Consider the following 23,450-nt stretch of genomic DNA (forward strand, 5'->3'; position numbering starts at 1 on the left):
TTCTTGAAATGTGGGTACCGTGAGAACCTTATAGTCTCTGTTTCTGGCATCATCACATTCAACTTTATTTGCATATGTTTTCAGTTTTACAGGATAATATTAATTAATCTGAGAGTCACGGCATTTTGTTAAACAGGTAGTTCTAAGTATTAGTGTTTAGGCTTCTGAAGAGGCATGTTTAAACAGATAACCATGCCCTGGGAAGATCTTTGAATTGTATCTTTGCTGCATAGATATGTGAGATCAGTGTTTCTCTTGGCATTTTGTCATCTGTAAAAACAGCATTGTGAATGTATAACTTTTAGTTTGCTTTTTGTAGTTATGAAGGGGAAAGCATTGTTTATCCTTCATGTATGTTCTCATACTTTTTATGTTTATTTTATTATTTATTTATTTTATGCTTATAGGACACCTGTCACCTGAATTTATGTCCCCCACCAGAGGTGCCGGCTAATAGAGTATGGACTCTGGTTGGGGGAAACAATAGGTTTAATGCACATAATAAGCAAATCTCCCTATTTACTCATTATGTACATGCATCTGACATACAGTAGGTACAGTGGATGCATCTTACAAGCTTACTTAACATGCACACACATAATGAATGAGTTGATGTGTTTGCATATGTCCTCCCACCATGGCCACCCACATCAGGAGCTCCCTATACTAGCTCCCTAATGGGAGCTTTCAAAAAAAAAAAATCTCTATTAGACTGCACCTCTGGTGTGGAAAAAATGTAAACTGACAAGATGGTGTAAGCAAGAAAGTAATATCTGTGCCTGTGCAGGAACTGAGCAGAGTATGCATGGTCGTTTAACCCAAAGTGGGTAATACAGGGGTAAGCAACCCGCAGCTCTGGAGCCTCATGTGGCTCTTCATCCTGCTTGCTGCGGCTCGGTCTTGCTGCTTTGCCTGTAAGTTTTTGCCTGTCACGTTCTTGAGTGTGCGACCGCGGTAAGCTAACGGTTAGCTTACTGCTGTCACATACTCAGGAAGCCACCAGCAGATGCGAGGGCTGTATAGATGTCGCAGAACTGAAAGCAAGACCGAGCCGCTGTAAGATGATTCATCATGGTCCTTACCGCGGTCACACACTCAAGACAAGAGAAGGAAGATCAGCATGGACCTTCAGAAACAAAAGTTACATTAAACAGATGAGAACACTAGCATTTTATAGGGCTATTTAGTGTTTAATTCACATTACTTAAAAGTAGGCCTACACATACACACTGCACTTCTATTTGTTGTGTTCTGTTGTTGTAACAGTTAAAATGAAAAAAAAGGTTACAACTTTTAATAGTTTATAACATTGTGTTATGTTTTGCGGCTCCAGACTATTTTTCTTTAGTGGAAGAGGGGGGCAAAATGGCTCTTTTGATAGTAAAGATTGCTGACCCCTGGGGTAGTACATAAAATGATTCATAGCAAGAGCAACTCCTTAGGTCTTCTATTCTGTACAGAGAGATACCATAAAACATAGAATCAAATTTTATGTAAACTCTCCTCCTCTGAGCACTTTATACTTTACATCATTTTTTAATTTTCATTCAATATCTAACTTCTGTTTTGAGATTGTAATAACGTAGAAACTGTTCTACTAAGACAGTGAATTTTCGAAATTAGTAGAAACTGTTCTACTAAGACGGTGAATTTTCGAAATTAAATGTTTAAGAAAAAATGTGTAGACCCTTAGCAGGTTGTAAGAGAGAATTGATAGAGGTGAGTTGTTAAAAACAAATATATTAAGCCATTTTAAAGGATTTCAGCAGGTAAGCATTTTAAAAAGCAAAAGATAAAGTATAAAATGAAAAATAAAATCTAATAAATCAGTAGAAATGGTGATACATACATGAAATAGCTGTTATGCAGATTTGGAAGGGATTATTTCATTAGAGAAATGCATACTCATACTTGATATCTATCAAATTTTTTGACAATAGGAAATTAAAGGAATACCTTTAAAAATAGGTTTTGTATGTGCATAAAAATAATAATTTCTAAGATTACTCCTTTCTTTTATATAGTATCATTGGTGTCATGCTATAGGCTGAAAATCTTGCTGTTTTTAGGATGATGTATTCACGTTATAGAGTCTGGAGAGTGGCCAGTACAGACCTTGTAATTTGCAGAACCTCTTTGTCTACAGTTTACCATGTTAAGAGAGGTACTTAAAAAATCTCATAATTTAAAATTGCATTTACTAATGCAGCTGTTCATTTACTGGCAAAGTTGGTTAAGATCCATCCAAAACACTGGCTATTAATTGTGCTTCATGTGGTTTGCAAAGGGTGGGGAACCGTAACTTAAATTGGGTTTTTGTTTTCATATACACCTTATACATGTTTGTAGTTGTGAGCCAGATATTGGGTTGGTTACCTGAAGTTGCTTAATGTCATTTAAGGCATGTGTATTATTGTAACCTAGAAGCAATATAGCAAATATCAATTAATTATTTTCATTCACCCAAGGATCTTCATGTATTGTTTGCTATTTATGCAGGATATTTTGACAAGTCCGAAAATCTGAATTTAAGTTGTTCATACAGTGTGCTTGAACATTTGTGAACCCTTTTGAATTTTATATATTTCTGCATAAACATGCAGGGATTAAGGAGGGTGTGGAATCCCTCTTGTTAGAGATTTCCACTGGGCAAAAGGTTACAAAAAAGAATTATCATTGGTATATGCTACAAACCACCTCGTATAAGTGACAAGAATGAAGCCCAGCTACGTTTACAAATAGAACTAGGTCAAGTTATTATTTTGGATGTCTTCACTTATCTAGACATTGACTGGGGTAATGGGGTTGCCAAGTCAGAATAAACTAGCAGGTTTGTAAATATGCTGAATGACAACTTTTTATTTCAGCTTGTTCAAGAACCTACTAGGAATGATTCTCTTTTGAATCTTGTAATTAATAATACCAAACTCATCTCTAGCTTTTGTGTGGGTGAGCATTTAGGGAATAGTGATCATAACATGGTCTCCTTATGAGATTATGTTGCAGAGGCAACTCTATAAGGGAATAACTAAAACACAAAATTTTACACGTGCAAACTTTGACAGTATAAGGACATCTCTGCAACATATTAAGTGGGAAATGCTTTTCATAGGGTTAAACAAAGAACAAAATGGTATGTCTTTCAAATGCTGCTTAATAAATATACATGTCAGCATATTCCCCTTGAAAGCAAGGAACATTGTTGCAATACAAAACCTTTGTGGTTCAATAGAAGTGTTGGAGTTGAGGTAGATAAGAAAATGCATGCTTTTAAGGCTTTCACGTTAGCTGGGACAGCCAAAATGTATATCAGGTACAAGGAGGCTAATAAAGCATGCAAAAAAGCCATCAGACAAGCTAACATTGAGATGGAAAAGGATATTGCATCAAGCAGTAAAAAGAATCTAAAATTATTTTTTAAAAATGTAAACAGTAAAAAAATAAAGCAGGATGCGGTTGGCTCCCTTAACATCAGTGGGAGGTCAGCCGATTGATGAGAACAGAGAACAAGCAGATATTCTGAACTATTTTTTGTCACTCTACACAAATGGGAGACTAGTTAATAAAGGTGTCCAGGCCATGGTATTGTATATCTGTAGAAATAAGTCAAATCAACTGGACTTGCTATGTTTTTTTCACCAGTCATTCAACTGGCTTTCTCAATTCAGAATAATTTGTAAATAGGATCTTTTTTTGGGGAATATATCCTCTGGAATGTTGCTCCAATCAGCATAAACTGTTTATTATAATCTGCAAGGATGTCATGAAGTTAGGTGTTGATTGTATTAGGATGATTGGAGCTTTCAGTTGTTAAACCTGAGCAGAGTTCTTGATTCTGGGATGGCAGTGGATATAATCTACTTAGACTTTGCTAAAGCATATAATACAGTGCCATAACGAAGTTACTGGTTAAATTTAGGAATGTTGGCCTGGAACATAGTATTTGTACCTGGATAGAGAACTGGCTAAAAGATAGACTACAAAGAGTGGTGGTAAATGGAACATTTTCTAATTGGCCAGTGTTGTTAGTGGAGTACCGCAGGGCTCTGTACTTGGTCCTTTGCTTTCCAATTTGTTTATTAATGACCTGGAGGTGGGTATTGAAAAAGTACTGTTTATAGTTTTGCTGATGATACAAAATTGGGCAAAGCTATAGGTTCCTTGCAGGATGCTGCCACATTGCAGAGTGAATAATAATAATAAAAATAATATAAATGCAAGTTATACACTAAATGGCAGTGTCTTGGGAGTTTCCTTAATTGAGAATGATCTATGGGTTTTTGTAAAGTTGTCTATTTCCGGGCAGTGTCATTCTGTGGCGACTAAAGCAAATAAAGTACTGTCTTGCATAAAAAAGGGCATAAACTCAAGGGATGAGAATTTTGCCTCTTTATAGGTCCCTGGTAAGGCCTCACCTGGAGTATACAGTGCAGTTGTGGGCTCCAGTCCTTAAGAGGGATATAAATGAGTTGGAGAAAGTGCAGAGATGTGCAACTAAACTGGTTAGTAGACTTTGCTGGTACAGAATTAATTGTTTGATCCATGATGGCAAGCCATCCTTGTTCAGAGGTAGCAATGCAGGCCCAAACACTAGTGGTAAAAAGCAGAATCGCTGCTCTTTAACTTAAGCAAAGCTTTTGCAGTGTGTTAGTTTGGATTAGAAAGCTATATCTTATTTGATAGAATATGTACTTTCCAAAAATATGTTTTTTGGGGTCATCTTACAGTTGCAGCATTTATGGCCATGTAATCTGAAGTATTCTTTGAAATTGCGGTACTGTTGTGGGGATTTGTGGGGTCTGGAATGGAAGACTTCCATATAAGTTGTATTTGTCCATTTAATAAAATGTGTTTTTGTACATATATTAAAGGAATTGTTCAGTATAAAAATAAAAACTGGGTAAATAGATAGGCTGTGCAATATAAAAAATGTTTCTAATATAGTTAGTTAACCAAAAATGTAATGTATAAAGGCTGGAGTGATTTGATGTATAACATGTCAGTCAGAACACTACGTCCTGCTTTTCAGCTCTCTTTGTTTACACTGACTGATTACCCTGGCTACCAGGCAGTAACCAATCAGAGACTTGAGGGGGGGGCAAATGGATATCTGCTTTTGAATTTGAGCTGAATGCTGAGGATCAATTGCAAACTCACTGAACAGAAATGTCCCATGTGGCCCCCCTTCAAGTCGTTATAGAGCTGAAAAGCAGTTGGATTCTGGCTGTTTTATTAGACATCTGTTGGATATTGGATCTGCTACTGTGGCACTGCTATAGGGAATAGTGAATCCCATTTACGCTGCAATTTTTGCCTTACTGAATATTATTTAAATTCTATGATTTTCTGCCTTTAATCTTGACAAAACATTGTGATCATGCAACTACATCTTGAACTCTCTCTAAAGCTGGTCATAGATGTAAAGATCTTTTAGTTATCTTGAGACCACGATTATATCGAAACGATCGTTTGTATGATTTGTCCATCAACTAACAAGACCATTCAGGCGATATTGCAAGGAAAAAAAAGAGGGTAGCTGCCTGCTTGGTCCTGCAAACAGAGATAGATTGCACTGGGACGATAACATTTTTTTAACCTGGCTGATCAATTTTCTGACAGATGTCGGACGAAAAATCGTAAGATATACGATCGCTCGATTCCCACTAACATCACAATAATTTGACATATTGGTCGGATTCCACTAAAATTGGTCGTTCACCAACGAAAGATCTTTCCGTCTATGGGGACCTTAACGTTTTAGCAATTTTTTCCCCACTTAAAAACATATATCACACTTCGAAAACTTACCAAAAGCTTAGGTTTAAGCTATTTGTGATCTTTATGCCTGTTCTAGTCTGTTTTTGTAACGTTCACAGCGAGGAACCGCCGTAACGGAGGATAGCCACTCCAAGGGGAGTGGATATGGTGGGAGCCCAGGGGTGTAGCCATAGGTGATTGTGGGTAAAGACATGATGATAATGAAAGTAATGGTAGGTTTATTGGCAGTCAGAACACAGAAATCAAAAGGCAGGAACAGGCAAAAGGCTAATCAAGGGATCCAGATGGTGAGGGAAAAATGGGGAACACAGGAACAAAGGTACTCACTCAGGAAACAAGGTAACAAGGTTTTCAGGAACAAGGCATACAAGGTTTACAAGGTTTTCAAGGTTCAGATTCAGATTCGCAGGTCAGGAACAAACAGAATACATTCAATGACTCAGCCCTGAGCAAAGCTCAGGGCGGGGTTTATAAAGGGAAGGTGATTAGGAAATCGGAGACACATGAGGGTAAACGAGGTGGGTGGAAAACACTGTGAACAGGCATATAACAGAACATTAACCACAAGAGTTCAGAACCAGTCCCGAGAGCCCCCAGTGGCTCATGAGGTAAGTGCTGCAAATTGCCAGAACAGCACCACTAGAGTTCAAGTCCCGGGCTGATCCTGACATTACCCTTCCCTTGAGGATTGACCTCTGGGCGACCCCAGGATCAAATGGTCCCCCAGCCTTTTTAATCCAAACACTGGGGAAATGGACAGAAGCCTCACCAGAAATAGAAGTGTGAACAGGAGCTTCACCAGGATGGTAAAACAAAGAAGTCGCTGGGGTCAGGAGCCAGATCAGGAACATTGGCAGAATTAGGAGCCAAGACATCACAGCCAGAGTCGGAAGCCAGGACATGAAGATAGACAAGACCAATACAGGCACCCATTACAGGTGGCGGACCAGGAGCTTGGACACCCATCACGGGTGGCGGACCAGGAGTACAGGCACCCATCACGGGTGGCGGACCAGGAGTACAGGCACCCATCACGGGTGGCGGATCAGGAGCTTGGACACCCATCACAGGTGTCGGACCAAGAGCACAGGCACCCATCACAGGTGGCGGACCAAGAGCACAGGCACCCATCACAGGTGGCGGACCAAGAGCACAGGCACCCATCACAGGTGTCGGACCAGGAGCACAGGCACCCATCACAGGTGTCGGACCAAGAGCACAGGCACCCATCACAGGTGTCGGACCAAGAGCACAGGCACCCATCACAGGTGTCGGACCAAGAGCACAGGCACCCATCACAGGTGGCAGACCAAGAGCACAGGCACCCATCACAGGTGGCGGACCAGGAGCACAGGCACCCATCACAGGTGGCGGACCAGGAGCACAGGCACCCATCACAGGTGGCGGACCAGGAGCACAGGCACCCATCACAGGTGGCGGACCAGGAGCACAGGCACCCGTTAGAAACAGGAAGAGGCAAGCCAGGACAGCAATACCACCACTTACAGCAATAGACCTGATAGAGACAGGATTAACCGCCCTACCAGGTCCAGTAGCAGGGAAAGTGGAACTATCCAGGGCAGGCAGGTCCTCAGGCCCGGAGGCCAGGGCAGGCCGGTCCTCAGGCCCGGAGGCCAGGGCAAACAGGTCCTCAGGCCCGGAGGCCAGGGCAAACAGGTCCTCAGGCCCGGAGGCCAGGGCAAACAGGTCCTCAGGCCCGGAGGCCAGGGCAAACAGGTCCTCAGGCCCGGAGGCCAGGGAAAACAGGTCCTCAGGCCCGGAGGCCAGGGCAAACAGTACAGAAACTGGCTCAGGAAGAAGCAGTCATCTGGGAGCTGGCACGGGAACGGAGTCTGGCTGGGCTGCAGGCACGGAGACTGGAATCGGCTGGGCTGCAGGCACGGAGGCTGGAACCGGCTGGGCTGCAGGCACGGAGGCTGGAACCGGCTGGGCTGCAGGCACGGAGGCTGGAACCGGCTGGGCTGCAGGCACGGAGGCTGGAACCGGCTGGGCTGCAGGCACGGAGGCTGGATCCGGCTGGGCTGCAGGCACGGAGGCTGGATCCGGCTGGGCTGCAGATACAGAGGCTGGAACCGGCTGGGCTGCAGATACAGAGGCTGGATCCGGCTGGGCTGCAGATACAGAGGCTGGATCCGGCTGCCTTGGCATGGTAACGGGCACAGGCAGCTTTCGGGGAGCCGGCACAGGCAGCTTTCGTGGGAGCCGGCACAGGAGCGAGGACTGGCTGGGAAGCCGGCACAGGAGCGAGGACTGGCTGGGAAGCCGGCACAGGAGCTGGAGACTGGAGAGCCGGCACAGGAGCTGGAGACTGGAGAGCCGGCACAGGAGCTGGAGACTGGAGAGCCGGCACAGGAACTGGAGACTGGAGAGCCGGCACAGGAGCAGGAGACTGGAGAGCCGGCACAGGAGCAGGAGACTGGAGAGCCGGCACAGGAGCAGGAGACTGGAGAGCCGGCACAGGAGCAGGTGACTGGAGAGCCGGCACAGGGAGCAGGTGGACTGGAGAGCCGGCACAGGAGCAGGTGACTGGAGAGCCGGCACAGGAGCAGGTGACTGGAGAGCCGGCACAGGAGCAGGTGACTGGAGAGGGTGCTGGGAAACCGTAGAAAAACTAATAAACTGGGGTTCAGGTCTGAGAGAAAAAGAGGGTGACCTGGGTTTGGCAGCTGCCACAGGAGCAGAAGGTTGTGGAGGAGACAAGGGCCCAAAAACTGGAAGTGGCCGATCTGACACAGACCAGATAGCAGTTTGTAGTTCATCTTCATCCGAGTCTAGATCCTCCCAGTCCTCATCGAAGACTGAATCCTCCCAGTCATCATCGGAGACAAAATCCTGCCAGACATCATCAGTGAAATGGATGGCGTCTTCTGCCTTATCCTCTCCATCCCAAGGGAGTTGCAGTTTAACAACAGAGTCAGAAGGCATGGAGGGCTTTCCCAAAAGCTTCTTGCAGTTAGGCTGAGTCATTCTGTAACGTTCACAGCGAGGAACCGCTGTAACGGAGGATAGCCACTCCAAGGGGAGTGGATATGGTGGGAGCCCAGGGGTGTAGCCATAGGTGATTGTAGGCAAAGACATGATGATGATGAAAGTAATGGTAGGTTTATTGGCAGTCAGAACACAGAAATCAAAAGGCAGGAACAGGCAAAAGGATAATCAAGGGATCCAGATGGTGAGGGAAAAATGGGGAACACAGGAACAAAGGTACTCACTCAGGAAACAAGGTAACAAGGTTTTCAGGAACAAGGCACACAAGGTTTTCAAGGTTCAGATTCATGTTCAGATTCAGATTCAGATTCAGATTCAGATTTGCAGGTCAGGAACAAACAGAATACATTCAATGACTCAGCCCTGAGCAAAGCTCAGGGCGGGGTTTATAAAGGGAAGGTGATTAGGAAATGGGAGACACATGAGGGTAAAGAGTTCAGAACCAGTCCCGAGAGCCCCCAGTGGCTCATGAGGTAAGTGCTGCAAATTGCCAGAACAGCACCACTGGAGTTCAAGTCCCGGGCTGATCCTGACAGTTTTATTGCCAAAACCTAAATTGTGGGTCTCCTTTATGGCTTTCTCTCTTCTGCAAGATATGCTAGTTTTCTTAGCAGAGGACACTTCTGTGTTATAAACCAACAGAATATCTTTATCAAAAGGATCTTAAAATATATATATATATATATATATATATATATATATATATATATATATATATATATATATATATATATATATATATATATATATACATACTAAAAAGTTATTTGTGAAATGTTATTTTAGGAGTCAGAGCCAGAAGTGAAGAGAATATAAACAAACATCATTTTTTATAATGCTATTAACATTTTAATAGCATAACATACAGTAATTGATGTATATTGGAAATTTGCTTAGAATAACTTTTGATTTAATTATATAAAAACTGTTTTTTGATTGAAAGACCCCTTTAATTAGCATATTGCTATTATGAAATACAATGCCTTTTTAACTGATATTAACTACATTGGTGGGGGTTACTTTAATGTTAGTAAGCCCCATAACTCCTCCCCTCCATTCCTTTTGTTTTATGTTACCAACTTTTTTCAGTTTTTTTTTGTTTGTTTTATCTGATCTGAGCAGCAGAAAATTGTTTCCTCTGCCTGCATACCTTACGCAGATGTTTCTGTTAACTAGACTCCCACTTTGTGCATCACTGTAAAAATAATTATAAGGCAGTGTTTTGCATATGTGGCATCATTTTCATAACTCATGGTTTTGCCAGGAAACATGCTATTGAGATATTGCTTGAAATCTAGAACATATTTGGTGGTTTTTATCAGATTTATGGGTATGTTTGATATGTAAGGCTGTTAGTAGTTTTCTTTTTTTAATCTTTGCTGTTTACTGCTTTGCCATTTGACTTTGCACTTTCAGGAATGAGAATTTTGTCATGTGGAAAATATCTTGTCTAGAGACAACCAGAAATTCAGTCATAGTTGGATATTTACATAATCCGCTTTTGATGCGGTTGCTTTTTGGGGAAGCATTTGAAATTTAGTTTAAAAGCAGGAGCCAAATGTGGTCTTTGGCTTTAAGTACATTCATGGAGACCTAATGAGTGTTAGTGTGTCTAATGATGTCATACCATCAAGGATTTATTTTTATTGTAATGTGAAAGCTTTCTCCAGAATTAGGGATACATATTTCTTCTTGTGTATCCCCAGTAATTTTCATTGTTGATATATATGCTCACTAAAGAACTTAATTTCATGTAATCTGATTGAGTGATGCTTGCAAAAGCCGAAACTTTCACTGCTTTTGGATTACATTCTCTTCACTGGATGAGTGACATAGTAATGTGAGGACATGCTCCCCTTTTTACTATCTCTATTGATGGTTGTGCTCACTAACCCTGTCAACTCAGCACGCTGTTTGGGGGTAATCTTTGACTCCTCTCTTTCCTTCTCTGATCATATTAATACCACTGTCAAAACCTGTCACTTTTTCTTATGCAATATTGCCAAAATCTGTCCCTTCTTTCACATGCTACGGCCAAGACTCTCATGCATGCTCTCATCCTATCCTGACTAGATTACTGTAACCTTCTACTAACTGGCCTCCCTTACTCCTACTCCCTTCCCTTCTCCCCTCTACAGTCTGTTTAAAACACTGCTGTCAGATTTATCCTCCTCTCATCCAAAAGGGTAAAGGCCCCTCCCCTGCTGAAGTCCTTATCATAGCTTCCTATAAAACAAAGAATAACTTATAAACTCCTCCTCATAACCTTCATAGTCCTTCATTCCTCTGCACCTTATATATCTTATAAGTACATCTTATCTCTTATTTTCGCTATATGTTCCTGGCAGAAAACCTCCGCTCCTCTCAAAGCAACCATTTGGTTGCACCCTCCAACACTACTGCTGTTTCCTGTCTCAAACCCTTCTCTCTTGTGGCTCCTTATATGTGGAATGCTATTCCTCCTTCAATGTTTTTAAAAAGACTACCTCTCGCACCACCTGGATAACACCTGAACTGGGAATTGGCACTTATATGACAGTGTCACCCACTGTAACATACAGCAATTTAATACACCTCTCCAGAATTGTGTCCATAAGTTACTCTCCCATTTAGACTGTAAGCCCCGCAGGGTAGGGTCCTCCATCCTTTTGTCTCCTTTACACTGAGCACTTAATCTGTATTGTAATTATATTTTATATTTATGTGAATTGTATTTCTAATAATGCACTTATTGTTACTTATTAATGCAGTGACCCCTTTTTGTTACTACTAATTTATTGTTTTGCTGTACAGTGCTTTGCCCTCAAGGAGCACTATACAAATAAAAATATACATACATACATATTATAATGACTACGGCAGGTTTAGTATTCAGAAGGGATCTTTATACCTATGTAGCTGTTGTACATAGTATTTGTATTGCTGCAAGATTGAGATCCTTGCAGCTTAATACTTGCCACAAAATATGTGTGTGTTATTGAACAAACAAAAGATATTTGTGAAAAACATATTCTTTTGCCTAATTATGGGATTACCAGCACAACCGTTCGGCACAATAAAAACACACAATTCTTCAAATATTCAGCCGCACACTCAAAACAGCGGGGCCTAAATTAATAAGATAGACCTCAAGGGAGCTCTGTGTTTTACCCATGCAATTGGCTATTTGTAAAGTACAGCACATTCTTTGCACCCATATTCTTTAATTTGTTGACACCTGAGTATCAAGACCTTAGTGACTTAGTCAGTCAGTGGTGGTGCAAGTTGGGTTTCTACCTGAGTTCCCCTGTATAAGCAGCAGCAACTCTGTTTCTTAAGCATTCTAATTGAGAAAGACCTGGAAGTTTGAGAGTCTTTACAACCTAAAATCCATAATTTTAAAAATTGTTATGCCCTGTGCACAGGGACATTCATATACTGTATGCTAAAACAAGTGCATATCATCATATCACATGCAATGCATGATGAAAGCTTATTCTTTTGCCCCATATTTTATCAGTCAGTATTCTGCATGTTTTTACTCACAAATTTACCAACTTAAAATGGTAAGCAATGACACTAATGACTAGAGCCAAGTGTAGAAAGTGTGCACTTCTCATAGGGAAATGGTAACTATTTCACTTTACATTTTTTGTCATGGCTGTGACACATCCATGTAAAGGTGATTATCATCTGTTCCTATAGTGTATATAACTGCTAGGAGAGATTTTTCAAACACAATTCTTATATTTAAACAGATGTTTTAAGAATCTGTTTGTTTTTATAGATAAATTTGAACAGTTTTGGGCCATAAACAGAAAACTTATGGAATTCTCCCCAGAAGATGGTGGATTTCGATATATACCATTTAGAATATATCAGGTAAAGAAAACCATAACTATAAGAGTCAGTTCATCATCTTAAAAGGAATATTAGGTCTTTCAAAAAAATAGCAGTTTCTGCATTCTTCTTTACAAACTCAAACATTCACTGTATAAACTGAAAAATGTTTCAAGATTTTGCTTTCATTTGAATCATGGAACTAATATTTTATTGTATAATGAAATGTGTTTTATGGAATCGACCTTCTGGCACCTGTTACATTCTGCAATTCTTTTGCATTTCTTGGTTTTGCCTCAGAAATAGCATTTTTGATGTCACCCCACAAGTTTTTTTTATTGGATTAAGGTCTGAGGATTGGGCTGGCCACTCCATATGGTCAATCTTGTTGGTCTGGAACCAAGATGTTTCTCGTTTACTGGAGTGTTTGTGGTTGTTGTCTTGTTGAAACATCCATCTCATGGGCATTTCCTCTTCGATATTAGGCAACATGACCTCATCAAGTATTTTGATGTGAAACTGATCCATGACCCCTGGTATGCGATAAATAGACCCAGCACCATAGTATGAGAAACATCCCCATATCATGATGCTTGTGCCACCATGATTCACTGTCTTCACACTGTACTGTGTTTGGGGGTTGTCTGACAAAATGTCTGCTGCCCGTAAACCCAAAAAGAACAAATGGCTATTATTCTATCCATTCGAATGGTAGTTTTCTGTTTTCTTCCACCTCCTTCAGGTTTTGGTTTCCATTTTAAAGCATTTGAGATCATTTAGCTGAGCAGCCTATAATTTACTTCACTTCTTCCTCTTTTATCAACTTTTTATTCTATGTAGGTATGCTGCTCTTCTGAACAATGTCTGGAACGATCCATTTTTCAGAGAGAAATGCACTATAACCAGCATGCACAACATTTGCAGCCTTCCTTCCTTAAATAAAGACTGTAATTGACACCTGTCAATTCACACTGCTATTATTTGGCACAACTATGGTTATTTTGAACACTGCTTTTATTTTGAACAAGCCTATTACTGATTCTACACTACACCTACTAATAAATTATTTGTCATGAAGAAATACAATTTCTACCAAAATCTGTGATTGTTGGTGATGTCGGACTGCTATTATTCTGAATACAACTGTATAACCTTAAATGGATACTGTCATGGGAAAAAAACATTTTTTCAAAATGAATCAGTTAATAGTGCTGCTCCAGCAGAATTCTGCACTGAAATCCATTTCTCAAAAGAGCAAACAGATTTTTTTTATATTCAATTTTGAAATCTGACATGGAGCTAGACATTTTGTCAATTTCCCAGCTGCCCCTGGTCATGTGACTTGTGCCTGCACTTTAGGAGAGAAATGCTTTCTGGCAGGCTGCTGTTTTTCCTTCTCAATTACTGAATGTGTCTCAGTGGGACATGGGTTTTTACTATTAAGTGCTGTTCTTAGATCTACCAGGCAGCTGTTATCTTGTGTTAGGAAGCTGTTATCTGGTTACCTTCCCATTGTTCTTTTGTTTGGCTGCAGGGAGGGGAAAGGAAGGCGTGATATCACTCCAACTTGCAGTACAGCAGTGAAGAGTGATTGATGTTTATGAGAGCACAAGACACATGACTTGGGGCAGCTGGGAAATTGACAATATGTCTAGTCCCATGTCAAATTTCAAAATTGAATATAAAAAAATCTATTTGCTCTTTTGAGAAATGGATTTCAGTGCAGAATTCTGCTGGAGCAGCACTATTAACTGACTCGTTTTTTTTCCCATGACAGTATCCCTTTAAGCATACAGACTACAGAAATATACTGACAGATTTAATATGTGCCCATTTAAATTGTAAATTCTATGGGGTAGGGAACTTTTTTCTGTTTTTTCTTTTTAAGTTAAAAAGATAAAAACAGAAAAAAGTCAGACATCAGCAACAATCACTGATTTAGCTAACAATCCCACATCACCAACAATCACTGATTTTAACAGTGCAACGTAACCTTACATTCAAAATTAAGTGCTAAGTGTTAAAAATTTTAACGCTTAGCACTTAATTTTGATTGTAAGCGTACTTTGCATTTATTTGTATCTATCATTGTATTGACCCCCCTCTTTGTTCTGTTAATATATTGTTCTGCTGTGCAGCTCTGCCAACACAAATAGAGCTATATAAATAAAAATAGAGATACATATAGTGTAATTTTGCAAAAGTTTAATATTTCAGTTAGGGCAATTGCTTAGATATCAAGTTCTTTAGGAACTTTATTATTTAATCTCTTATTTATATAGTTTAGAAAATATATACTCTTTACTTTACTCAACATGCAGAATGCACAGAGCTATGGTGTTAAGTAGACATTTAAAAATGTAAACTATCAGGAACAGTAACAGAAAAAGGAAAAAAGTATGACCCATAGTATTGCACCTACCCACTCTTTTAATCTGAGGTCCCAAAAAGATATAAATAAAACATAACTTTTATTTATTAACCAACTAAAAATGATATGAAACGAAAAAAATGTATATTGAAATATTTAAAAGCAAGGTTAGGTACGGAAGCTGAATAGACACGAGGTCAGCAGCTCATAAACGGTAACCATAAATTGAGATAGTTGAGTGGGTTTGTATTCACAGTTTTAACTGTTTCCCCACTATATTCTCAATTGCAGCAAGGTACTGGTGACCCACGGTATGTGGGCGAACGGGACGGACCGAACGGTATTGCGGGTCAGTATGTGGCCTTTGTATATAATTGGGCCAAAATATGGCAACACACACTTATGCCTATAAGATAGTTATGCATCGATATATAACCACATGGGATTGATTAACATAATAACACCTCAGGTAAGGTTGTAAGGAGAGGGGATTAGCGAACCCAAACTTCAATGCCCTCTCAGGTCGTCCATCGTAACCATGCCCTATGGCGCAACTGTGGGAGAGTGTCGGTGTAACCATAGGGGGATCGACCCCCCGGTATCAAGTATGCTACCCGTTTCCTCCCGCACACCCCTCCTTTGAGGTTAAGCCAAGGCGCCGTGTATAAGTATCCGACTGGTGTGACACTGTTGGCGTGACAAGAGGAGGAGCGACCTTAGTAGAAAGTAGTAAAAGGAGAGCACTCAAAATTGCAGATTTAACTGCTTTTGCTTATTTATTTCATTCTGTGAAACACTAGGCGAGCGACCTGTCGGTACTGTTTGCGCTACCCGTTTCCTTCCCACACCTCCCTTCCTTAAAGTTGAACAGAGGAACTAGGCACAAGTATCCGACTAGCGGAATACATTAAGCCCGTATCTGTATAGCGTAGTTTCCCAAACCACCCTTCCGCCCTTCCGCCCGTTTACCAGTACCAGCTCATTCCCCGTTCCTGCCTAACAGTTAAAAAATTGTTATTAGAAGCGCCTGACGCGCGTTTCGCTCGCCAACCTGCGAGCTTTGTCAAAGGCTATTTTTGGCGCTCAAAAGGTGCAGGTTTAAATAGAGAGGCAAACGCCTCTCAAAATTTGAACTGGCCAATCATGACATTGAGGGCGGAGCACTGTTCCATGCAGTGCAGCGGCCCTATGTTCCTTCAAAGCAAATTGCTGGATAAGTCAAATGGCAACATTAATTAGAAACAAATTTGTAGTGACAGTAAAGTATCCAACTGGGGAATTTTACTATTGAATCCGCAACATTTGATGGAATGGTTGTTGACGTGTTACATAAAGCAACATCATACATAACGTATACACTTGTTACTATTAGATAATGTGGAATAAAAGATATGGCAGTCACAAAGTAAAAAATCATCAAATAAAGATATTGATGGTAATGCTCTCATTGAGACCATGCGGGCTTAAAGTATTCATTAAGAAAATTAATTCGCTTTCTTTGGAGAGAAGTGATGTCTCCAAATCACCACCCCTAATCCCCAGATTAATATTAAATAAACCAGCGGCATGTAGTCCTTTGCTTGAACTATTATGATTTTCCATGAAGTGCCTACTCACTGGGGGGAGTTTTTTATTCGCTTTTACCCAGTCTAGGGCATTATCAATGCTTGATACATGCTCAAGGATTCTTTTCTTGAAAGCGCGATTGGTCTTACCAATGTACATTTTATTGCATGGACAAGTTAGTATATATATTACATTGGTCGTATTGCAAGAAAAATAATGTGTGACCTTATGCGATTTGCCAAATCTATCCACAACTGACGTTTTATTATGTATGTACTTGCATGCTTTGCAATTCCCACATGGAAATGAGCCTGTTCTTATAGGTTTAGTCTTATGTCTTGAGAAATGACTTTTCACTAGGCGATCTCGTAAGTTAGGAGCTCTACGGCTACATAGTTGCGGACGGGAGCCTATTGATGTGGCTAAGACAGGATCAGTGAGTAGTACATGCCAGTGTTTCACTAAAACAGAATTGATGTCTGGCCACTGTCTGCAAAAAGTACTAATGAATCTTGTGGGTTGTTCAGACACATTGCCAGTATTTTTTGTTTTGTTCAATAGATTGATTCTTTGCGTCTTGATTGCTCTATGATAGGCTTTCTGAATTATCGTGTGGGAATAACCCCTCGCCCTGAGTCGCTCTGTAAGTTCACTTGCTCGAAGTTTAAAGGTAGCCAAATCTGAGCAGTTTCGTCGTAACCTGAGGAATTCACCAACTGGAATTCCCCTTTTCGTTGAGATGGGATGATGACTCTGAAAATGCAGTATAGAATTGGTAGCGGTAGATTTTCAGTATAGATCTGTGGATATTGTACCATCACTATCCAGAATTAGTGTGACGTCTAGAAAATCCAGCTTATGATCGCTGATTGTGTGTGTTAATCTAATATTTAGATCATTATTATTCAGTTCCAGCAGGAATTTGTGTAGACATTCACGGCTACCAGTCCATAAAAAAACCAGGTCATCAATATAGCGAAACCAGGTAGCTATATGTTGGGTAAATTGGGACATCAAATCTCCAAACACCCAGGAGGCCTCCCACCAACCCATGAATAGGTTAGCATAGGTGGGTGCGAATGCAGCTCCCATGGCAACCCCTCTCACCTGAAAATAGAACTTGTCATTAAATACAAAAAAATTGTGGTTTAGGCAGGAACGGGGAATGAGCTGGTACTGGTGAACGGGCGGAAGGGTGGTTTGGGAAACTACGCTATACAGATACGGGCTTAATGTATTCCGCTAGTCGGATACTTGTGCCTAGTTCCTCTGTTCAACTTTAAGGAAGGGAGGTGTGGGAAGGAAACGGGTAGCGCAAACAGTACCGACAGGTCGCTCCTCCTCTTGTCACGCCAACAGTGTCACACCAGTCGGATACTTATACACGGCGCCTTGGCTTAACCTCAAAGGAGGGGTGTGCGGGAGGAAACGGGTAGCATACTTGATACCGGGGGGTCGATCCCCCTATGGTTACGCCGACACTCTCCCACAGTTGCGCCATAGGGCATGGTTACGATGGACGACCTGAGAGGGCATTGAAGTTTGGGTTCGCTAATCCCCTCTCCTTACAACCTTACCTGAGGTGTTATTATGTTAATCAATCCCATGTGGTTATATATCGATGCATAACTATTTTATAGGCATAAGTGTGTGTTGCCATATTTTGGCCCAATTATATACAAAGGCCACATACTGACCCGCAATACCGTTCGGTCCGTCCGGTTCGCCCACATACCGTGGGTCACCAGTACCTTGCTGCAATTGAGAATATAGTGGGGAAACAGTTAAAACTGTGAATACAAACCCACTCAACTATCTCAATTTATGGTTACTGTTTATGAGCTGCTGACCTCGTGTCTATTCAGCTTCCGTACCTAACCTTGCTTTTAAATATTTCAATATACATTTTTTTCGTTTCGTATCATTTTTAGTTGGTTAATAAATAAAAGTTATGTTTTATTTATATCTTTTTGGGACCTCAGATTAAAAGAGTGGGTAGGTGCAATACTATGGGTCATACTTTTTTCCTTTTCTGTTTTTCCTTTTCTGTTTAATATATGATTAAACAGAAAAAGGAAAAAAGTATGACCCATATAGTATTGCACCTACCCACTCTTTTAATCTGAGGTCCCAAAAAGATATAAATAAAACATAACTTTTATTTATTAACCAACTAAAAATTATATGAAACGAAAAAAATGTATATTGAAATATTTAAAAGCAAGGTTAAATATCTTATGACCTTGCACACCACTAAATGTTATTTAACCTCTATCAATGGATGGTGCTACCTACCTTTTCTTTGACGTATCAGGAACAGTAACACCAAAAATTTAAAGTGTTTTAAAATAATGCACTTGTAAAATGTATGTGTTTACTTCAGAACTCTACAATAGTTTAAATAAACAAGCTGCTGTGTAGCCATGGGGCAGCCATTCAAAACTGAAAAAGAGAAAAGGTGCAGGACACACAGCAAATAGCAGAAAGATCTATATTATACAATAGGATCCTTCAGTCTTCAGAACTTTTCTGTTATCCACTGTGTAACCTATGCATGAATGGCTGCCCCCATGGCTACACAGCAGCTTGTTTATATAAGCTATAGTAGTGTTTCTGATGTAAATACATCAGTTTTACCATTGGAGGGCAACGGTACATTATGTTGCCATTCCTAAAGGTCTACAGGTAGATCCCGATCTGACTCCTGAAATAATGTTGCTGGATCCAGCTACTTAGCAGACCTGGAGGAGACTGGTACATTGTTTCAAAAGTCAGATACCTCCTGCAACATGTTTGTGACATCTTTCAAAAGGATGACCTGCATGCATATAGCCTTTTAAATGTCCATTACTGAGAGTAAATACAAATGCAACTAAAGTTGAGTGGTAGCAGAAGGCACTGATCACTGTAGTTAAACACTTACAAATTGTAAGTGTTTCTCTAAGCGACAGAACTGGATTCTTTTTTTGTTAGCACGGTTGTATACAACAAGCTTTCATTTAATTTAAAGAAAAATCAGAGGAGAGTTTATGTATAGTATTACTCAGCAGGCTTATTAATTTTCCTATAAAAATGATGAAAGCAGTTTTCTCTTCTCATTGAAGTTGTTAGTATTCTACAGTTTGTAATTGTTACTGATTTGTTTTTGTACACCCAGGTGGCTTCTTGTAACTTTCTCAGTTCTGATGTTACTGTTTTTTCTAGGTTTCATTAACAGTAAAAGGTTCAGATACATGGTTATGTTTACATAAAGTCAGTAACAGAAAAATGAGTTCATGTAGTATTGTTGAAGGAGCCATGTAGCACAATATTGTAAGATATTGAGTCTTTTAATATTTATGCATAATCTCACATTAACTTTAGCAGATATCAGACAGAAACCAAAATATTGTGATTGTATCCCTATATTTTTAAAAAAGGAAAATTACAAAAGCCAAAAGCACAAGATGTTTTACTAAAATCCAGGGTGCAAAAAAAGCTTGAAATTATCCATTTACTCGTATGACGTCTCCTGGAAGCTTGTGGTGCACTAGCTTATTAGGCAGTGTTTATCGGACACTGGACAGTCTATGTTTGTGAGCGATAGTCATATTTACCTATTTGTGTGCCATTGTCATAAGATGCTGTTTGCTCATTATTTTTAGGTTTTGTGTCTTGTCAACCCTACAAACCCTACAAATAATTTACTAGAGGAAAATAAGACTTGTCCTTTGAACTTTACTTTGCATAATAAAACAAACCCCTATGGCAGTGCATTTTGTAGATATGTATCTAATTTCAGGGAACCACAAAAGCACCTTTCATAAATTTAAGAGCTATTTCTTTGCTTACTCTGAAAGGGAGAGTGTACCCATTCTAAGGATATGAAGACCTTTGCATCTCACTTGAATGGGAAGTTATTCAAAGAGCAATGTGTTAAATTGGAAAGTACCTAAAAAAAATCATCTGTCTCAGAATAAATTGTGTACAGATATTAGAAGAATAGAACAATGGAGACATAGGATATGACATCATAGTCTAGGAATACTTCAAATGCATAGGAAGTGTCTATGAGTGTAATCCAGGAGTACAGGAATTGATTAGCAAAGCAATGCCGGCCACATGTTTGGGTTCTATTAGTCTGTAGGAAAGATTTATTTGTCAGATGAGCAAAAAAATTGTTTGTAATCGTAATCACAGACAGAATTGTTCATCCTGGCCATATTTGTGTAGCCTTTTCTCTGTTTTAAAGCAGAACTTTGCAAGTAGTTAGACTGCCTCATACCAAAGGGTGAAAGCAGTGTGGGATTTTGCGGTGAGTAATTGCATGACATAATTCTTGGGAACCCCCTATTAAAGTAGACTTCATTGCATTATATATATATATATAAATATATAAATATATATATATATACAGGGGCGATCCTGGCCCCTCTGCTGTCTGAGGCTGCCCCTGGTACCTAGTGGGGCGCTGCCGCCTGAGGCGACAGCCTCAACTCGCCTCATTGGTGAAGCACCCCAGTATATATATATATATATATAGTTAGTACATAAAACATAAAGTATTACATTGGATAACATTGGATAACCTGAAAATTGTGACTGTGCAAAGCAACATACAGTTGTTGTCTTGTACAAAACAATATACAGTTGAATGCAAAAGTTGGAAACCCTTTATCATTTTTTTTTTAAATTTCACTATTTATTTTATGCACAAAAATACAACTGAATTGGAAAGTCTGTTGTCTCCTGAACACGCCGATAACAAATATGTATGACTCCCAGCTCTAGGCACAAGCTACAACATGGATGGTTTAGGATTTAAATGCCTTTTGTATACTATAAGTTGATATTAACCAAATAACATAGAACCAAGCAGCTGCATCACGTTAAATACTGTGAATAGAAAAGTAGAAAAGAGTTATTCATTTACGTACGTGCTAAGAAAAAGAAAAGATAAAGAAAATATGTACAGTATATAAAGGCGCATTTATATCTGAATTCTCTTTGCTTTTGTGCCATATTATATTTCTCAGAAACATATGTGGGTGAATAATTGAAAACTTCAGTTAGTTTGATGATTCCATTTGGGGAAGTTGATAAATATGAATGATAGTGCTAGGGAAGGAGAAACTGTTTGTTGTTTGGAAATGTACCACGATTGGCAGCTTCCCTGTAAAAATATTACTCATACCCACCAAAACTATGGCGATCCATCTAAAAAAAGATTCCTTCTCCCAGAATAGATCAACTTCCTTATTTATTGCTATTGCTACTTTTTATCAACTTCTGAAGCCGAAATGCATGTGCTTCCTATTCTGTAACATTTTCCTTAGAACTGAATATATGCACAATCTGTATAGCTAAGGTTGTAAGACAGCCTGAGAGAAAGGTTAATATGTAAAGAAGTCCTTCTAAAGGTGGCCATAGACGCAAAGATCTGCTCGTTTGTCGACATTGCCAAACGAGCCGATCTTTCCCCGATATGACACTAACGGGCATGGCTATATCGGGGGTAATCTGAACGTTCTGCCCTATGGCCGAACGATCGGATTACAATGAGAGCACAATGGGCTCCAGCGGGACGGTCGTGACAAAATCAAACCTGTCCGATCGACCAAATGACCGATCTCCACCGGACGAAAAATGACGGGACTTTCCACACACGGTATTGCATGACATAATTCTTGAGAAGCATCATTGACTCACAGCCAAATGAACTCCTTCAACCTCATTCATGTGTCAGGACATAAAATTTAGTGTGTCGTGGGGTTACCAACTAACCTAAAAGTGAATGCACCCGCCTCCCTTTTGTTTGAGGTAGTTTATTTAACCAGCTAAAAAGAGTAAATTGCCAACATTTGGTTATTACTGTGTGTGGACAAATCACACTTCATTTACATGGGCAAAATTTGTGATTTGCAGAGATTTTAGGACCCATATTTTGCAAACACAAACAACTGATTTTATTCTGTTGTAAGCATGAGAAGTCTCCAATACAGTAGCTATCACTTTTGTTGTAGTACACAAAATGGCATTAAAAGGAAAAGCTATAGTTAAGCATACATTATAACCAAGCTGTTGTCCTTTGGGCTTGTGAATTAAGAGCTAACTACGTCTTGTTGTTGGGCTATTTTTGCCCTTTATTATAGGTATAAGGATTTTGGAATGCTTACTGAGTGGCCTCACTAGCTAGACTACATGGTGATAGTTGATAACAGAGATTACTCACTCATACTTTAAGATGTAAAGACTAATAATGCACTCCTTATCCAAAAATACAAAGAAAAAATATGTGCCCAAATAGTTGCACAACCATATAAAATATAAGGCTACAAGTCAAGTCATTTTATAAAGATAAATGAACTCTTAAGATGCCTGCTAATATGCTTCTAATTTAAAGTTAGGTGTTCATTATTTGTTACAGTAAACAAGTCTCAGTGAAGCAAGCAACATTGCTAAGCAATAATTATATCCAATAATATGTTATGGTTCTATTCTACATATATTTCTGATTTTGAAGGTCCTCTTCTTCAGTAAATAATGTTTTATATTTATCCTTAGATGTTTTAATAGAATTGTATGTTTTGCAGAAATAACCAAATTATTCCTTTACAAAGTGAAAGTGTTGTCTCATATTTTTTCAAATTAAATTTTAGCAAACAATAGTTATAGTAATTAATTCATGTTGGAAATGTATAGGATATGTATATGATAACCAAAACCAGATTCACCTTAGGAAACTTTGCCTGGTCTACCCTGTTTCACTCTTTTCTCTATGTAGCTGCTATTTCAAAACTTTTGAATACTTATAGTACATTAAGTACCTCCATGAAGCAGAAATTGAGTACAAATACTTTTTTTGTGATCGGACACATGAATCTATATGTGGCCAACATTATAACTTGATGATATAAGAACGGAAGAT

General features: G+C 39.6%; 1 pseudogene; it reads left to right on the forward strand.

Moving 5' to 3' along the window:
• The window catches only part of LOC108717952, a 108,746-nt pseudogene that overhangs the window by 46,537 nt on the left and 38,759 nt on the right, over window positions 1-23,450 (forward strand).

Source organism: Xenopus laevis, chromosome 5S (assembly GCF_017654675.1).
Source record: "Xenopus laevis strain J_2021 chromosome 5S, Xenopus_laevis_v10.1, whole genome shotgun sequence".
In the NCBI taxonomy this organism is placed as follows: domain Eukaryota; kingdom Metazoa; phylum Chordata; class Amphibia; order Anura; family Pipidae; genus Xenopus; species Xenopus laevis.